The sequence below is a fragment of the Cryptomeria japonica genome, chromosome 9 (assembly GCF_030272615.1).
Source record: "Cryptomeria japonica chromosome 9, Sugi_1.0, whole genome shotgun sequence".
NCBI lineage: Eukaryota > Viridiplantae > Streptophyta > Pinopsida > Cupressales > Cupressaceae > Cryptomeria > Cryptomeria japonica.
Window position 1 is genome coordinate 526,206,750 of NC_081413.1, and position 18,844 is coordinate 526,225,593.

Genomic DNA, 18,844 nt, shown 5'->3' on the forward strand with positions numbered 1-18,844 from the left:
GCTTGAGATGAACTACAATAAATCTCTATGAATAAATGATCAATTAATATGATATATTATATAAATATTCATTCTTATATAGGCAAGTGAGGAGAGAGTAGTTACAACTACCCTATTACAAAATTAAATGTGAGATTTTGGCTCATCTCTATCTAGAATCAAAACTAATATAACTAACATGAACAACAATAAATAATTGTTTCATGTAACAAATAAGCTATCCTAAGTAAACATAATCAGAGTAAATAGGAAAAAATCTAATTTACTCCAACATCCGTAAGGTTTGATTCCTGATTATTAATTTTATTAACCTTCCGAGGGTTAGGGATTGGGAATCCCCTTTAACCTTTTTAACTCTAAAGAGGTTGTAAAATAAGCTTGACCTCTAATTGCCAACTTTTCTTGCTTCTCTTTTTCTATATTTATGCTTTATACTTTAGGGTTCCCTTTTTCACTTGGTTTTGTATAATGATGAAATTTGTAGGCCTAATGATTGATCTTGAACCATTAATACTACTTATACTTGTCATGTTTGACACCTCACCACCATAAATTTTCCACCAACTCTTCTAATTTCTATATTTCCTATTATGAGTCTATAGGGGAGCATTTAATACATTTTTGAATGGTATATTAAGTGGAGATTATTATCCATGCTCATTTATTGCTATTGAAGGGTTTTGTTAAAAAACCATGCACTGCACATTATTTTAGGGGCACTCCTTCTAGATGCACAAGATTTAATGAAATCAATTTTCTATGGCATGATTTAGTCTTGAAACACATTTTCTTAAGTCCCCTTGACTACCTCCATTTCTTATCTAGTTGACATGCTTTGTACACATGATCATTGTAGTAAGATTAGGATTTTACTCTTCACATGGATCTTATTCTTCATAGTTCCAAATATATTTATAGTATATTAAGCCTCATTGTAAGAGGTTCAATTATTTTTTGTAGTATCAGCCTTGGTCCCTCCCTTTTCTTTTCTTCATTTCTCTTGTAGACACTTGCAATTTCTTGTATTTTTTCTACAACTATAAGTTGGCTTTACACGTTTGAATAAAAACAAGACCATTTTCTCTCCTTTCCTCCATTCATGTGTGTTGTGTGTATGCTCTATCATTTCTCATCTATGTATGTTGTGTTAAATATATTTGATCTGAGTATTGACTATGGAAAACTTTTTCCCTCTTACAAATTTACAAACTGTAACCTACATGCTTACCCTTGAGATTTGACATTAATGAGGATTGTCTATCACTTTCATGTTTTCTTGGTTCATTGTAGTATTTTAGGGTAGGGAAAGAGATATTTCTCATCTTGGTGTATCACCTCCCATTCATTTCTACAATTCTCTTCCCCCTTTTCCTTATAAAAAAAATTATAATTATTTATAATATGAGTTGAAGTCTTAGGTTGGATTAACACTTACACCTTCATATAAGGAGGAATGTAGAGAATTCCTCAAGCCAAACATTAAATACTCTTTGCTACATATCACAACTAACCATACTGCAACACCTTCCACAAACATCATTAGCCACACCAAATATGTCAACCAATGAGAACACACCTCAACCATAATCATTAATTTTCATCCAAAAGATATATTTATTATACCATCACAATATTATTTCCAACAACAATACAATAGTTTAGACAAAGTATAGACATCACACAACAAAGAAGGTGGAAATATACAATACAAAGAAACTATAAACATCAACCATCAGTATTGCATACCATCTTTCTCATAAGACTGCAACAAAATAAACTCTATATATGACCACATATCAGCAAAATCAATAACATCAATAATATAAAATACAATAGAAACATCTATAAAATCAACAGTAGTAATACCGGCAAGAACAATGACCACAAAATCAACTACTCAAAAATCATCAAGGACAACACATTGTTAGACATCAAGTTGGCATCAATGACAACATAGATGGCAAAAATTATCCTCCTTTCTCACTGATGGTAAGACAACTACACAACCTTCCCTATCAGAAATTTTTTGTCCCCCTTTGACATGAAGGACAAAGGGTGCAAAGATCAATCATTTTTTTAGCAACTAAACAATTTTAACTACCTTTTGTTAATGTCTATCCAAAGTATCCCTTCTCTTTTAGCATATCTCACTCCCCCTTTGTAATTATCAAAGATATTCTTCCTACAACTTCATACTATCCAATTGCTCCCATTGAGAGTAGCACACAACATCAATCTAGAATATAAGTTATATCTTCAAATACTCCCCTAAATAGATGCACCATCATATGCATCTTAGTTGAAAGTAGAGGCAATAAAACCTAATTTTTTCTAGAGATACTCAAAAGTATCTTTTGGGAGAGGCTTAGTAAAAATTTCTATAATTTGATCCTTAGTAGGTACATTCTCCAATCTAAATTCCTTCTTTGAAACTTTATCCCCCAAGTAGTGATGTCGAATAGAAATATGCTTAGATCTTGAATGCATTACAAGATTCTTTGAAAAATTGATTGCACTTGTATTATCACATATAATAGGAATAAGCTTATTGTAAGCTACCTTGACATTCTTAAAAGTTTTAATACCCCACCAAGGAACCCTATATGATAAGAGAAAACTATTCAAGGAATAGATGGAGATATATATTAAAGTAACTAAGTGTCAACATGCATTACATATACAAGTATAACACTCAACCTCAATATAAGGTCAAGTATGTATTAACCAACTATGCACATGTGGAAGTCTAAACTCTTGGAACTCTATATGGGATAACTCAAGTCACCTCTAAGGGTTCCTTGATATTGCTACCTATTGGCAAGAGACACTATTTCAGTGATGTTAGATGCATGGAGATTACTTAGGGGTTTTCACTGATGGAAACTCAACCTAATGATCCTATCTGGTATCCATAGAATTGATTTACCAGAAGTCATTTTCTTCATAAGGCATAAGTTTGGAAGGTGGAACATAGTAACCGGTAGAGAATGAGGTCATGGTGTATGTCTTGATTTCGGTAAAGTATTTTAGGTTACAGTGATCTAGGTAGTTGTTTTGAGGTTCGGGACATTACTTTGTGATCTTGATAATGTGTGTTGAATTATGTGCAATTTTAGGGCTTCAGTATCGAGTGATTCAGGAAGAATAGAGCTATTATGTGGAAAGTTGGGTAATGTGTGTTGTGGAACTGTAGGGATAATTTTGGTGATTGGTGGTGTGTTCAAGGAGTTTGTGTTGTTGTGTATGAAGCCTATGATCACATGTTTTAGGTCCAAATAATTAATTTGTGATGGATTGAGCCGACATGAGACTACACGTTTCATGTTTTGCAGTCTTCTAAAGTTGACTTGATAGAGAACTATTTCTGTGCTACAGGTATTATTGGCAATATGCTACATTTGGTTAAGTTTAGCCATTGATATCAACACTCTATCACGGTTGGATCTATCCTGGTTAGTCTTGGTAATCATTTTGGTTTTGGCTTTGATTCTAATTCGATATGATCAGACCTCTAGAATCGGTTTTGGATGCTTATTCTGATGGTTAAATGCTTTCTATATTCTAGTGGCTTCATGATTTGTTTATCTCTTTTGGTATTTCCAGTTACGAGCTTGTTCTTGGCTTTACCGGCTAGCTTTTACCTTTATAGGCTTCTGGCATTCCCGGTTAGCTTTACCGATATGTTGTTTTGGTGACTTTCGTCAGTGGATTTTGAGTTTGGCTTATGGAATCAGTTTCTTTCATGTTGTTTGTGCTTCTTGATTATATCTCAAGTTTTTGGTGAATTTTCTTTGGATGGTGTTCTATATTGGTGGTCCTATTTGGATCTAGTTAAACTTTCACTAAGGGTTTCTATCGGCAAGTGAAGCATGTTGGATCTTGGTCTTAGCAGAATCCCCGATGGATATAATTGTTTGGTTATCTAATTTAGGTCCATGCTATGTAATGTAATTCAGAATATTGGTCTAGCTGTATCATATGATGTAATTTTGTAATTATGAGTTTATGGGTTTTGGGTTTAGATGACCTTGTCAATAAGGTTGATTATTTGTATTTAAAGGTGACTTGTTCATGTAATCTAGATATAGATGGGATATCTGTGGATGGTTAAGTCTACATTATCAGAGAAGGGTTAAGTGGGAATAAAGTCATATCATTCAGGTGAAGGTTGCAAAGGTTTTGTATTATAGAGTAGACTGTAGGCATTTGCATGAAGATTGCATTAATCGTATGTTATTTTGTCATTGAGGTCAATTAACTGGTAATTATATTATTGTAATGTTATATTATAACTGGTAGGAAGAGATAGTAAAGGAAACTGTAACTGGTAGGTAAGTTTGTGGAGTGAACTGGTATTGCTAAGTATTGGAGAGTTGAACTGGTAAACCCTACTTGTTAATTTGATAAACCCTAACCAATTAAGTTTGGTGAATTGGTTATATTGGTTTATGATCTGATGATGAGTGGTAATGATTATGACACATATGCATATTGTATGAAGAGAGTTTCAAAGTGTTTTTGGCACATTTAGGTAATGATTTTTGTCTTGGGAAGGAGCAAGTATATTGCATGTAATGCAAATCGTAGGATGAGTTACTAAGTTCCATGAAGTGGTGAATCAAGGAGCGATCGAGGCTTTCTTGAATGATGTGTAGAGATTGATATGTAATCCAATAGTCATACTTGAACCAACTTGTTTGTAATCTCTATGAGAGAATTAGGTTTTTGTTGTGTTACTGACCTATTGATTCATTTATAAGGTCCATGAGTTGTTTTGTTTCAGAATTGGCAACATTTTTAGTTGAGTGTGTGGTTGTCAAACTGGATGATGTATCTGTAGTTTGAGTAAAGGAAGATAGGAGGATGAAAAGGATCTAAACAAGCAAGTGTAGTACTATTCAAACAGATCAGCGAACCCCTGTTGTTTTCTAAAAATTACAACAGTTAAATCCCCTAACCGGGTAAGCTCTAACAAGCTTGATGTTTTTTAAATCCTCTAACTAGGTGGTCCATTAGCTTGGATTTTAAATCCTCTATCGAGGTTACTCCTCACAAGGTATTGCTTCTAACAAGGCGTTATAGTCAATCCCTTAATCAGGTGGTCCCTAATAGGATCTGTTCTTAATAGGACTTTTTGTAAAAGCTTTTACAGGACTGGCTCCTAATAGGGCAAACTTCAGAAGAGTTTAGATAGTTATCTTGTGAGTCTCATCTCATCATGGTTTTTTCCATTTGGGTTTCCACATCAAAATATTATGTCAAGTGGTTAATGTTTTTGTGGTTATGTTTTGTATGGATGATTTGCTTAACTACTTAACCCACTTTGATAAGTTATGATAATCGAGAGCAATATGAAATGAAGTTTTACTTATGTCAGTAAAAGTATTTGGATGCTTGTGAGTTTCATGTTGTTTAATATTAATATGTTGTTACAGACAATTGGTTTAACTTGATAGTAATATTGCACTTATAGTTCTAAGTTTACTTTGAGAAGTTGATTTTGATATTGGTGAAGTTAATATCAGTTTTTCTATCTACTGATTCACCCCCCCTCTCAGTAGTTGACCAGATCCTTATTCTTTCATCATACCATCAATTAGTATCAGAGCTTCTCAGGTCCTCTAAGGTCTAAGCCTAATAGCTTGAGGTAAAGATCTTGTAGAACATGATGAAAAAGGAAGATCATAAGTTTAATAGAGAGAACTATAGAATATGGAGTGATAGAATGAAAATTTATATCAAGAGTCTTAGAAATCAATACTGGGAACATGTTGGTACTCAATATGTTGCACCTAGTGGGATTATGACCGATGATCAGAAGAAAAAGAAATAAGAAAATAATCAATAACTGGAGGCCATTATCAGTTCTTTGTCTGATGCAGAGTATGTAAATGTCCATGGTTTGGAGACTACATATGAGGTATGGAAGAAACTTGAAGAGATTTATAGAAGTGATGAACATGTGAAGATTACCAAGAAAGAGAGTCTAAGAGGAAAGTTTGATGACATCTAGATGGCTGAAGGTGAGAATATACAATAGTATGGTCAGAGGATAAAAGAGATAGTTGGTGAGATCAAGAGTGTTGGTGGTAAAGTGAAAGATGCCATAGTGGTTAGTAAGGTGTTGAGAACCCTGCTACCAGTCTACGCTATTTGAGTTGTAGCTATTCAAGAGCTAAAATCTATTGACAAAACTAAGGTAACCCTTGACTCCATCATTGGTAAGCTTACTACTTTTGAATTAAATGGTTATGATGGTAGTGTTCAGAAATCTGAGTCTACATTTAGAGCTTCATTTTCTAACCCATCTATGAGAATAAGTAGAGATGTCAGTCACAATTATGAATCTAGATCTAGCAAAGAAGTTGCTGATGAAGATAGTTTGGTTGAGCTTGAAGCATTGTTGGCCAAGTGGTTTCCCAGAGGTACCAATAAATATAGAGGTAAATTACCTTTAAAATGTTTTGCATGCAACAAGATTGGACAGATTACAACTAACTATCCTAATGGTTATAATGAGCACAAGTGAGAGAAATTCAAGAAGTAGAAGGGAAAAGGCAAAATAGATTGTCTTATTGCAGTTGATGGTGGTATTACTAATGAGGAATCTTATGGTGATGCTAATGAAGATATTGTGTTTGTAGCCATTAAAGAAGAAACATCTGAATAGAAGGCTTTAGTTTCATGCATGGATAATTCTGATGATTGGATCATTAATAGTAGTTGTTCACATCACATGACCGATGACCGGAGAAAAATTATTTCTTTGAAAGAATTTGATGGTGGAGTTGTAAGATTTGGTAATGACTCATCCTGCATGGTTAAACGTAAGGGAACTATATCTCTTAATGGAAAGAGCAATGCAGATGATGTCTACTAGGTTGAAGGTCTAAAGCACAATCTTTTGAGTGTTGCTCAACTCAATGACAAAGGATATTCATTAGATTTTAAAAATGGTATGTTCAAAATCTATAGGAGCAAAGGTGAATTGATTGCAATTAGAAAATAGACAAAAGGTAACTTTTTTCACCTAAATCCTAAAGTCAACAAATGTTTAATTGCTAAACTAGATGATAGTTGGCTTTCGTATAGCAGATTTTGTCATATAAATTTTGATAAAATTGTTAAAGTGAGTAAGTCTAAGACAGTGAGAGGTTTGCCTTAGTTGGAAAAACTTGTTAATTCTCTATGTAAGGAATGTCAGTTGGGAAAGATGACATCCTCAACTTTCAAGAGAAAATCTTTTTCAGCAGAAAATATGTTAGATTCGGTTCATACAGACCTCTGTGGACCAATAAGGACTAAAAATATTCAAGGTGATAGCCATTTCATGATCTTCACTGATGATTTCTCAAGAATGATTTGGGTCAAATTCTTGAAGGATAAAACAAAATCATTTAGTAAGTTCAAGGCTTTCAGGGCCTTAGCTGAAAAGGAGAGTGGTAAGAAGATAAAGTGTCCGAGGACTTATCAAGGCAATGAATTTACTTCTGAGGAATTCACTAGATATTGTGAAGAAAATAGTATCAAATGGAATCTTTCTGCACCAAGGACACCACAACAGAATGATATTGTAGAGAGGAACAATCGGTCAGTTGTTGAAGCTTCTAAGACAATGTTGATACAAGGAGGTGTAGCAAAAACTTTCTGGAGAGAAGTTTTCATTACAAGTATCTACACTATGAACTGGATTTTGGTAAAAAGAGGTAAGGATAAGACTCCTTATGAATACTGGTATGGTAGATCACCTAATGTTAGTTATTTTAAGATATTTGACATCAAATGTTTTATTAAGAGAGGTGAATATGTTAGCAAGTTTGAGGCTAAAAGTGATGAAGGTATATTTCTCGGTTATTCCACCAAGAGTAAGGCCTACAAATGTTATAACAACAAGATACAGAGAATCATAGAGAGTGTTGATGTTCGAGTGGAAACCAGTGTGGATAAAAAGGATGAAGATCCTTGCATTTTGCTTTTGGAACCAGAACCTATGAAACCTGAAACCAGTAAAGAGAATGTTGTTGTACCAGTTCAACCATAACCGGTAGATTCAGAAGTAGATGATGATAATGAAGAAGATGAACCTGAAGATAATGATCATGGTATTCTGAGGTATGTAAGACTCAATCACAATCCTGAATGGATTATTGGAGATAAGGATGCTGGAGTGTTAACCAAAAGGGGAATTAGAGAGAATTGTTGCATGATCTCCACTATTGAGCCTAGAACTTCTAAGGAAGCATTTGGAGATGATCATCGGGTTAAAACTATGGAGGAGGAGCTTGAACAAATTGAGAATAACAATACATGGACCCTAGTACCCCGACTAATGAATAAAAATGTGATAGGTACTAAGTGGGTATTCAGGAACAAGGTGAATGAAGATGGTGTTGTAGTTCGCAACAAAGCTAGATTGGTTTGCAAAGGTTATGTACAAGAAGATGGAGAAGATTATGGTGATACTTTTGCACTAGTGGCTAGATTGGAAGGTGTCAGAACTTTACATGCATTTGCAGCACATAAGGGATTCAAAGTATATCAGATGGATGTAAAGTCAACATTTTTGAATGGAATACTGGAAGAAAAAGTATACATTGACTAGCTAGATGGTATGCTCTAACTGATGAGAAAGACATGGTATGTAAGTTGAATGAGGCATTATATGGATTAAAGAGAGCATCGAGAGAATGGTATGAAAGGCTTCATTCACACTTGATGAAGATAGGTTTTTAGAAAATAAGTGAAGATAGCAACATATATGTAAAATTTGAAGGAGATAAGATACTAGTTAGTGAAGTGTTTGTAGATGATATCTGTATACACCTAAAAATGGTTTGAAGATAATTAATTAAATAAGAAATTATTTAATTAATCCTCCTCCCCAATTTAATTGAATTCACTAAGTAATTTGATTAAATTTCCCCTTTCATCTACTTATTAATAAATCTAAGGATTTATTTAATAGGTTCATTTCATTTCATCCCCTTTAATTAATTAATTCAAAATAATTAATTCCCTCCATCCAAAATCATTTCTTCAAATCCTTTAATTAATTAAAACAAATCAAATCAATGAGTTTTTGAGATTAATTATCCTTTTCCTATTATTTGAATTTTTAAATTCAAATTCTCCTAACTTCTACCACTCCTAAACCTAACCCATTCTACCTACCACCATGTCCCCTTTCATCCAACATCTTCTAGAATATTTGTGACACTTGTCACTAAGTGTTCCCTTTCATCCAACTCCTTCTAGAAGCCTCTTAACAGTTGTCCCCATAGAGATGACAGATGTTCCCTTTAATCCAACTCCCTTTGCCAATCTCCTTCAATTTAACCATTGATATCTTCAGATCAATCTTGACCGTTGATTCTTGCTACATCACCCCTAGCCTTGGAAAATCTTATAAATAGACCTCATTTTGGAGCAATATTGGTCCCAATTTCATATCATTCTTGCATCCCATCTCATTTTCATCTTATGCATTGTTATTATGGGCATCTAGCTTATAGTTTATCATTTCTTAGCAATGTTATCATGCTCAATTTTAGCTTAATTGCATCTTAATCTTAGTTCATTTTTCTAGATCAATCATGAACTCATATAACTTAATCATTCTATTCTTGCTAGATCATGCATTTTCCTCATTCAAATCCTCCATCTAAGTGTAGTCAAGTCACTAGAGTATGCATAATCAGATTTGAGATCCTTTTTCATACTCACATTTACTAGGAGGCAATAAGTCGATTAGCTATGGTTTTGTCTTTCATTGTTTCAATTTACTAACCATTTCTTGTAATGATTTATTGAGTGCATTGTGGTTGCAGGTACAGGTACACTTCACAGAGCACGACAATATCATATTTGGAGGGAATGATGACATGAGTAATGACTTTGCAAATGAAATGAAAAGTGAATTTGAAATGACTCTAGTGGGAGAGATAAATTTTTTTATAGGTTTGCAAATACATCAAATGAAGAGTGGTATTTTTATCACATAGTCTAAGTATGTGAAGAAGATATTAAAGACATTTGGTATGAGTGACTATAAACTAGTTGGGACACCAATGGTTATAGGTTGTAAGTTGTCTAAGGAAGATGAATCCACATCTGTTGATGAGAAGGAGTACAGGTCAATGCTTGAAAATTTGCACTATGTTGTTCACAACAGACCAGATATAGCTCATGCAGTTGGTCTAGTTGCTAGATTTCAGAAGAATTAGAGGCAAACACATTTGATAACAACCAAGAGGATATTCAGATATTTGAAAGGTATTGTTGACTATGGATTATGGTATCCATATGAAGGAAAATTTGACTTGAAGGTGTACACAGATGCAAATTGGGCAGGTAGTGTTGATGATAGGAAAAACACAGCCGGTGGAGCATTCTTTCTTGGAGGAAGACTTGTTTCATGGAGTAGCAAGAAGCAGAGTTGTATATCATAGTCTACTACTGAAGCTGAGTATGTTGCAGCTTATATGAATTGTACCCAGGCTATCTGGATGAGGCACATTCTGGAAGGTTTCAAGATGAAGTTTTCAGAACCTGTAAAGATCTTATGTGACAATACCAGTGCCATAAATATTTCTAAGAACCCCATCTTGCATGAATGAACTAAGAATATTGAATTGAAGTATCATTTCTTGAGGGAAAAAGTGCAGAGTAAAGATGTGATCTTGGAGCATGTTTCTACCAAGGAGCAGCTTGTAGATATCTTTACTATACCTCGTCCTAAGACTACTTTTGAGTATCTTAAAATTCAGCTAGGGGTTTTACCCCTTCATGAGGTGAATTGAGTATGATGTAGAGTACATCAGTCCTGGAGCTACTTGTAAAATGTTACAGTAGGATTGGTGTAGAAGTGAAGTTATTCCACAGGGGGAGCATCAAGTTGCAGGTTGTTAATGCTGAATAGTGAAGTTTTACATTTCATGTTTTACTTTCAATTTGGCATTGTTGTCAAAGGGGGAGAAGAACTAGTGATAAGCTGAAGACAAGGAGAGTACATGGTAAAATGTGAACCAGGATTCCTATTCATAATCACAACAATCTCTGGTATTGATATTTGTATTTCCATCAATGCCAAAGGGGGAGATTATTGGCATTTGCATGAAGATTGCATTAATGATATGTTATGTTGTCATTGATGTCAATTAACTGGTAATGATATTATTGTAATATTGATTTTTAACCGATAGGAAGAGCTAGTAAAGGAAACTGTAACCAGTAGGTAAGTTTGTGGAGTGAACAGGTATTGCTATGTATTGGAAAGTTGAATTGGTAAACCGTACCCGTTGATTTGATAAACCCTAAACAATTAAGTTTGGTGAATTGGTTATATTGGTTTATGATCTATTGATGAGCAGTAATAATTATGACACGTATGCATATTGTATGAAGAGAGTTTCAAAGTATTTTTAGCGTGTTGAGGTAACTATTTTTGTCTTGGGAATGAGCAAGTATATTGCGTGTAATGAAAAGAGCGTGATGATTTACTAAGTTTGATGTAGCAGTGGTCAAGGAGAGGTTGAGTCTTTCTTGAATGATGTGTAGGGATTGTTATCTAATCCAAGCGTCATACTTGAATCGACTTGTTTGTAATCTCTATGAGAGAATTAGGTTTTTGTTGTGTTACCGACCTATCAATTTTTTTATAATGTCAATGAGTTGTTTTGTTTCAGAGTTGGAAAATTTTTAGTTGAGTGTGTGGTTGCCAAACCGGATGATGTATCTATTGGCAGTGGGCCAACATCCCTCGCGGAGATTTGCGACATGGTTTAAGAGCCTCTTGTGGATTCTATAAGTCTAGTGGTTGTATCAGGCATTGGGAGGTTGATCTTTTGGTGCAACTACAACCATAGCTTGTAACAAGTGGTATCGGAGCTTGGTCATAGGTTTTAATCATGCAGGCTATGGTGAGTGACACTGGGAAGCGGATTGTTGGTAGTGGGCCAACATCCCTCGCAGAGATTTGCAACATGGTTTAACAGCCTCCCGTGGATTCTATAAGTCTAGTGGTTGTATTGAGCATTGATAGGTCGATATTTTGGTACAATGGCAACCCTAGCTTGTAACAATATCTACAATTTGAGTAAAGGAAGATAGGATCATGAAAAGGAACTAAACAAGAAAGTGTAGTGCTATTCAAACAGATTAGCAAACCCCTATTGTTTTCTAGCAATTACAATAGTTAAATCCCCTAACCGGGTAATCTTTAACAAGCTTGGTGTTATTTAAATCCTCTAACTAGGTAGTCAATTAGCTTGGATTTCAAATCCTCTATTGAGTTTACTCCTCACAGGGTATTGCTTCTAACAAGGCATTATAGTCAATCCCTTAATCGGGTGGTCCCTAACAAGATCAGTTCTTAATGGGACTTTTTGTACAAGATTTAACAAGCTTGGATCCTAACAAACAAGGAAAAATTGAGAAGAGTTCAAATAGTTATCTTGTGAGTCTCATCTCACCATAGTTTTTCCCATTTGGGTTTCCATGTCAAAATATTGTGTCAAGTGGTGAATGTTTTTGTGGTTATGTTTTCTATGGCTGATTTGCTTAACTACTTAATCCACTTTGATAAGTCATGATAACCGACATCAATATGAAATGAAGTTTTACTTATGTCAGTAAAAGTATTTGGATGTTTGTGAGTTTCAAGTTGTTTATTGTTAATCTGTTGTTACAGACAACCAGTTTAACTTGATAGTTTATCTTGATAGTGATATTGCATTTATGGCTCTAATTTTACTTTGAGAAGTTGATTTTGAGATTGGTGAAGTTAATATCAGTTTTTCTATCTACTGATTCACCCCCCCCCCTCTTATTAGTTGATCAGATCCTTATTCTTTCATCATACCATCATAGACATCCGTTCTTAACCAGAACTATATTAGGCATTAGCATCTGCTACTTTCACAGTTCATTGTTTTCTGGATTGTAGTCCAATGATTTTGTAAGTCAGTGAGATTTCCCTTTGTGATGAGCAGTTCACTCTAGGCCATTGGTCTTTCCACATGTGTAGACCCCATTGTAATTGTTGGTATTTTGGTATGGTTTTTTCATTGATGTCAACACCTACTGAAAACAAGCACTTTGGAGATCCAGCAACATTCACTGGCAAGCAAGTAACTATTGCATAGTTACTGGTATATGGTTCACTGGCAGGATATAATGTTCACTGGTACCTGGAATGATATGGAAGACACTTGATAATGTTGAAGACATCGTGTGGACACTTTGTTTTGAGGAATTGATCATTGGTATATTCATATTTGCATATTTGTTTTTACTGGCAAATAGGTCCAGGGTTATTTAGGGTTACACCGACAGGTTTATCTTTTCCAGATCAACATGGCACGATATGGAGATGATTTATTATTGATGTAAATGCATTAAGCCACCATATTTAATTGGTTATTGCATCAGATATTATATTGCATCTAAAATGTTTTTATTGTAATATCTTGTAGAGCACACCTACTAAAATTGGTCTTAGGGTATGGTATAAATGTAAGATCTTATTTGTAAGATCAAGTGTGGAATGCGGAAAAGAATTGAGTGAAGGTATATGAGAGATTAAGCAGAGGTATACACAAAGACATCATTTGAAGGTGAAGCTAGGTTTTTATAGAAGCATATCAGCATTACATCGGTACTGAATCCAACATATGAAGATGCTATTTTGTGCAGTACATTATTATTGGATTTAACCATTCAACTGTAGTCAATGTGACTCCCATTTTGTGATTGAGTAGTGAGCTCTAGGCTGTTGGCGTTTCTGCATGTGCAGACCCCATTTATGTACACTTACTATTTGCAGTAGTATCATTTCATTGTGGGTAAGGTTTCCCACCGTGGTTTTTCCCCTTACAGGGTTTCCACATACAAATATTGGTGTTATGTGTTGTGGATGACTTTATGTTTATGTTTCATGCATTAAACTTTACCGGTATAGCAATTTACTGTTAACACTATCTACCGACATACTTAATTGGTTTACCGGTATTAAGTATCAAGTTGGTTAATTAGTTTTTGGTTTGAATTTATTAGACAACTGATTCACCCCCCCCTCTCTCAGTTGTCTCTGGGACCTAACAGTAATTATTCACAATACTACTACAGAGTATTCATCTGATTGTGGGTAGGGTTTCCCACCATGCTCTTTCCCTTTGCCAGTTTTCCACGTCAAAATATTGGTGTTATGTGTGTTCTTTCATGTTATATTCATCATTGGGTTGTGTTCTAGTTTAAGATTTATAATTGAATTAATTGTTGGTATTGTTAGTAAACTGATTCCCCCCCTCTCGGTTTGCTGCCAATACTAGTGCATTCCAACAATTGGTATCAAAGCAAGATCCTCTCTATAGAATCTTAACCGCTTGAGGAGATATGATGGCAACTACATCTTGTTCTACATTCAATCCTTACCGGAAAGAGAGTCCCATATTTGATGGTACAAATTATAAGATATGGATGGAGCGAATGAAAATTCATCTTAGATATCTTGGAGCTAAAGTTTGGGAGATAGTGGAGAAAGGGTATATACCTCATGATCCTAATTTTGGAACATCGACACCTGTTGATGAACAAAAGAGAGCTAAAAAATGATGTAAGAGAAAAATAAGCATTGTTGAGCACCCTATTTGATGAAAATCTATTAAATGTCATAGAGTTAGAGAATGCTAAGCTGATCTGGACAAATCTTGAAACTCTTTATGAAGGTGACCAAGCTATGAAGATTGCAAAACTTGAAGGTTTCTAGGTAAGATATGAAACTTTGAAGATGGAAGAAGATGAGAAGATAAGTTCTTTCATGGATAGAGTCAATGAGATTGTCATGGCTATCAAATGTTGTGGCAGATATTTTAGTGATGATGAGATAGTTGTTATGATTCCCAAAGATACTAAGAGGGGGGGGGGTGAATCAGTATCTTACCGGTTAATGGATTTTTTTAGCTTATTAAACAAATTACATTCCAAAAGAGTGTACCAGTAAACCAAAATTAATGCAGTAAACAAGAACAATGACCACAACATAGAAAGAACACCATAACACAATATTTTTAATGAGGAAACCCGGTGTGGGAAAAACCTTAGTGGCATTTGTGACCCACAATATTCACTCACTGGCCAATAAGTGAATATTACTTACAATAGGGGCCTACACATGCAGGAAGGCCAACTGCCTAAACCTCACTGCTTAAATACAAAAAGGGAAGTCTCACTGACTTACAAAAGTGGATTATGTAAATCCAATATCACGTACTTCTTCATTTCAGCATCTTCTATGCCAGGTTCAGTACCGGTTTAAGCTTATGCAACTTCCATAAACCTTATTCCAAACTCCGCCTTAATATTCGCATATTAATTTTGCAATAATCTAACCATATCCACATATCCTAAATGATCTACAAGATCTCATACTTATATGAGTCCTATTATAATTCACCTTGTCGGCTTTACAAAAAGATTTAACAATTAAAGACAAAATACAATAAACAAAATCTTGTCGGCTGGGGTGTCGGTAAATATCTTTGCCACTGCCACTGCCGGTGTCTATGCCTATGCCGGTGCATGTCAGTGCCATAGGATTGTAAGGTTGCCATCAATGAAAATACCTTCAATCACCTACAATTTCTCATTGGAGTGTTCATTTGCCAACAATCTCCCTCTTTGGCATTGATGGCAACACTCATGAGAAAAATTCTAAAAGTGTCCAAAAAATGTTGTCCAAAAAGATCTGTCAAAACTGTCTTACCAAAATTGTGTGCTCCCCTTGAGCAGATGATGTCTTCTACTGGTCATTTTCCTCATTTCAACTACTCCCCCTTTGGCATCAATGACAAAGGTTGTCAATTAATGTCAATTGAGTGTAGTTCCTGTCTTGATCCTTGTAACCGGTGGGTTACTATCTGATATAGATCCACTAATGCCAAATTTAGGCTATTATTGAACTTCTCACTTTCCTTTAGTGCTGCTTCTATCCTCTAGATTGTACCAGTGAGTCTATGCATTTTCTCTTCCGGTGTCTTAAGTCCTAGAATAAGAGCCTCAGAAATCTCTTTTCTCAAAGAGATGAGGATATCTAGTTTAGGACCTAGTCTACATTTCAGTTCCTTTGCCTTAAACTTTAATCTTTCCTTATCTTTTTCAAGTTTTTCAATTTTCTCTTCATAGTTGGTAATTTCTTGTTCTACTACCAATATTGAATTTGATGAACCTATTAGATTGTCAACAATATTATTGATTTCCTTTTGTGCTTTGCTGATCTCTTTATCTATATCCTCTATCAAAATGTTTGTCTTGCATGTATCTCTGTATAATTTCTTGAATTCCAAAATTGTCTCTCCTAGTATCGGTAATAATGTTTCTATATGTTCCTTACTCTTCTTTACTATCTCCTCAAATAACTTTTCCTTCTCTTTACTCTTTTTCTCTCCGAAAGTCTCCTCATTGATATGATCAATTGTTAGAAGATTGCCAGTTATACAATTAGACAATGTGTCTAATTGACTCAAAGAATCTTTATTTTCTATCTTACACTTGGGTGCAATCATCTTCAAAATTGGTATGGTGTCATCAATTTCCTTATATGCAAGTGCATTGCAATCAGTTATTTTCTTGATTGAATCAAGCAATACCTCTGTTACATTGATTGGCCAGAATTCTGTCAGTGAAGAACCAGATGATTGACCAACTATCTTAACAATCTGTAACCTGTCAGTGAGAGGAACCTCTTTGCTTATGATGACCTCTGATAGGCCAGTTTGAGTCTGCGTCTCAACTAGCAAAGGTTTAGGTTTCTCTCCATTAACCTTTACTTCATCCTTTCTCTTTTTATTTCTATGTGTTTACCTCAATCTATTTCTTAGTGCTTTCCACTGTCGGTTTTTCTGATTGTGACTCTGTGTTTTCTGTCGATTTCTCTGTGTTTACCTCTGAAATGTCTACAACTAGTATCTCAATAGATTTTTCATTGCTATCAGTTGTCGGTTGTTCAGTAGATACATCAGTATGTACACTAGTGGTATCTACCTTTCCTGTGTCCAGGGGGTTAGTTGACTATCCAGTTTGATGCTCAACCCCAATTTCAGTGTTTCCAGTTGTGTCCTCAACATTTATCTCAACTGTAATGTCTTCTACCGGTGGCTCAGTTGCCACATCTCTCTTCTCAGTTGTTTCCTTATCAACCACAATTTTGACTTCCTATGTGTCAATATTCTTTGTATACAACACCTCAAAATCAGGATTTGTATCTTCATGTGTTGTCTCCATATTATCTGTCGCCAGTGGTGTATCAATAGTTTGTACTAGTGGAGTATCAGAGGAAGGTAGGGGTAAGTTATTTGTCACCTTTATACTCAGAGGTCCACCTACCTTACCTTTACCCTTATCTTTGTCCTTTTGGTAGACTTTAAAAGTCTTTGGTCTCTTAAGCTCTTCTTGTTTCTCTTTCTCAACAAAGAATATAACCCATTTATCTGCAGTTTCTTTTGATATCTCATTAACTTTGCCTGCCATTAGTGCTACATGTCGGTGACTGGTTGAAAATACTGTCCAGTTAGCCTCACTTATCAATTCATCAATTTATTTTGTTTAATTCACTAGGTGAACTATAAGTAGTTTCTCTATCTTCATCTTTTTATCCAATTCAACAGTTGCTTCTCTCCTTGCTTCTAACCTTCTATACAACTCATTGGGTAAATCATCTACAACCTCAATCAAAAATTTCTTGTAGATATCCAAGTGTAGGATAACACTATTTTCTATGCTTTCCTTTTCATCACTGTTAAAAGTATCATATAGCTTGCTAATGTTTGGTAAGCTACCATTTTTCAGTTATCTCATTCAAAAGGTTGTCAATTGGAGGAACAACTTGTTTTTCTTTCCTTTTCTTTGGTGTTAAATTCTTTGTTGGAGGCCTAACTACCTATTGTTTCTGTCTAGTTCTCTTAGGTGTAGGAGCAGTTGCCTGTGAAGGTTTCCTTTTTCTTTCTACCCTTTTAAACTCTGTCAGTATTTCACTGTCAGAGGAGGTAGCAACTAGTGAAAGATGTGTTTCCTGTTGTAGTCCTTCCAAGTCGCTCTCCTTAATACCAGTTTTATTCAATATGTCTTCTTTGATTGCTTTTGCCTGCCTTGTTCCTTTTCTAACTATTTGTTCAGTTTTCTTTACTCTTTTCTATGACTGAACTTTGCTTTCAATAGTTTTAGTACTTCCAAATACTTCTTTTGTTGGTTCTCTAGGGGCTTCTAAAAGGGCTTTTGCATAAGTTTCTATTATGTTCTCATCATCCTCATAACCGATCTCTGTAACCCAAATAGTCCTCGGAACCACTGCTTCCATCTATATTTCATCTTTCTTTATCACAAAGCATATCTCCTTTTGATATTTGTCAACTATAGATTGAGATAGACTTATCCTAGTTTTCATCCTAGCCTTTAATGCCTAAAAGTGTTCATTTATGTTCTTTTCTCTATCATCTCCCATGTTGTTTAGCATGTCTAGAAGTTTTTTTCCTATCGGTATGTCAAAACAAAAATCCTTTCTACCACTACCGGGTACTTCTTTGGTAATATATAACATCAAACATACAAGTAGGTTGCCAAATCTGAATGTACCTTTCTTGTCAGCTTTGATCTTCCTCAGATTGTTTATCAGTTCATCCTTCAACCATTCGCATATGTCAATCTTTGCATTGTTGTTTACCATGTCATAGACACTTTTGATACATAAACTAGAAACAAAGTTTAATCTGTTGGCATGTGTAGCCTTATATCCAAGAATCATGCTAATAAACCTTACATTGATATCCTTTACATCGTTTACTCTCAAGGATCT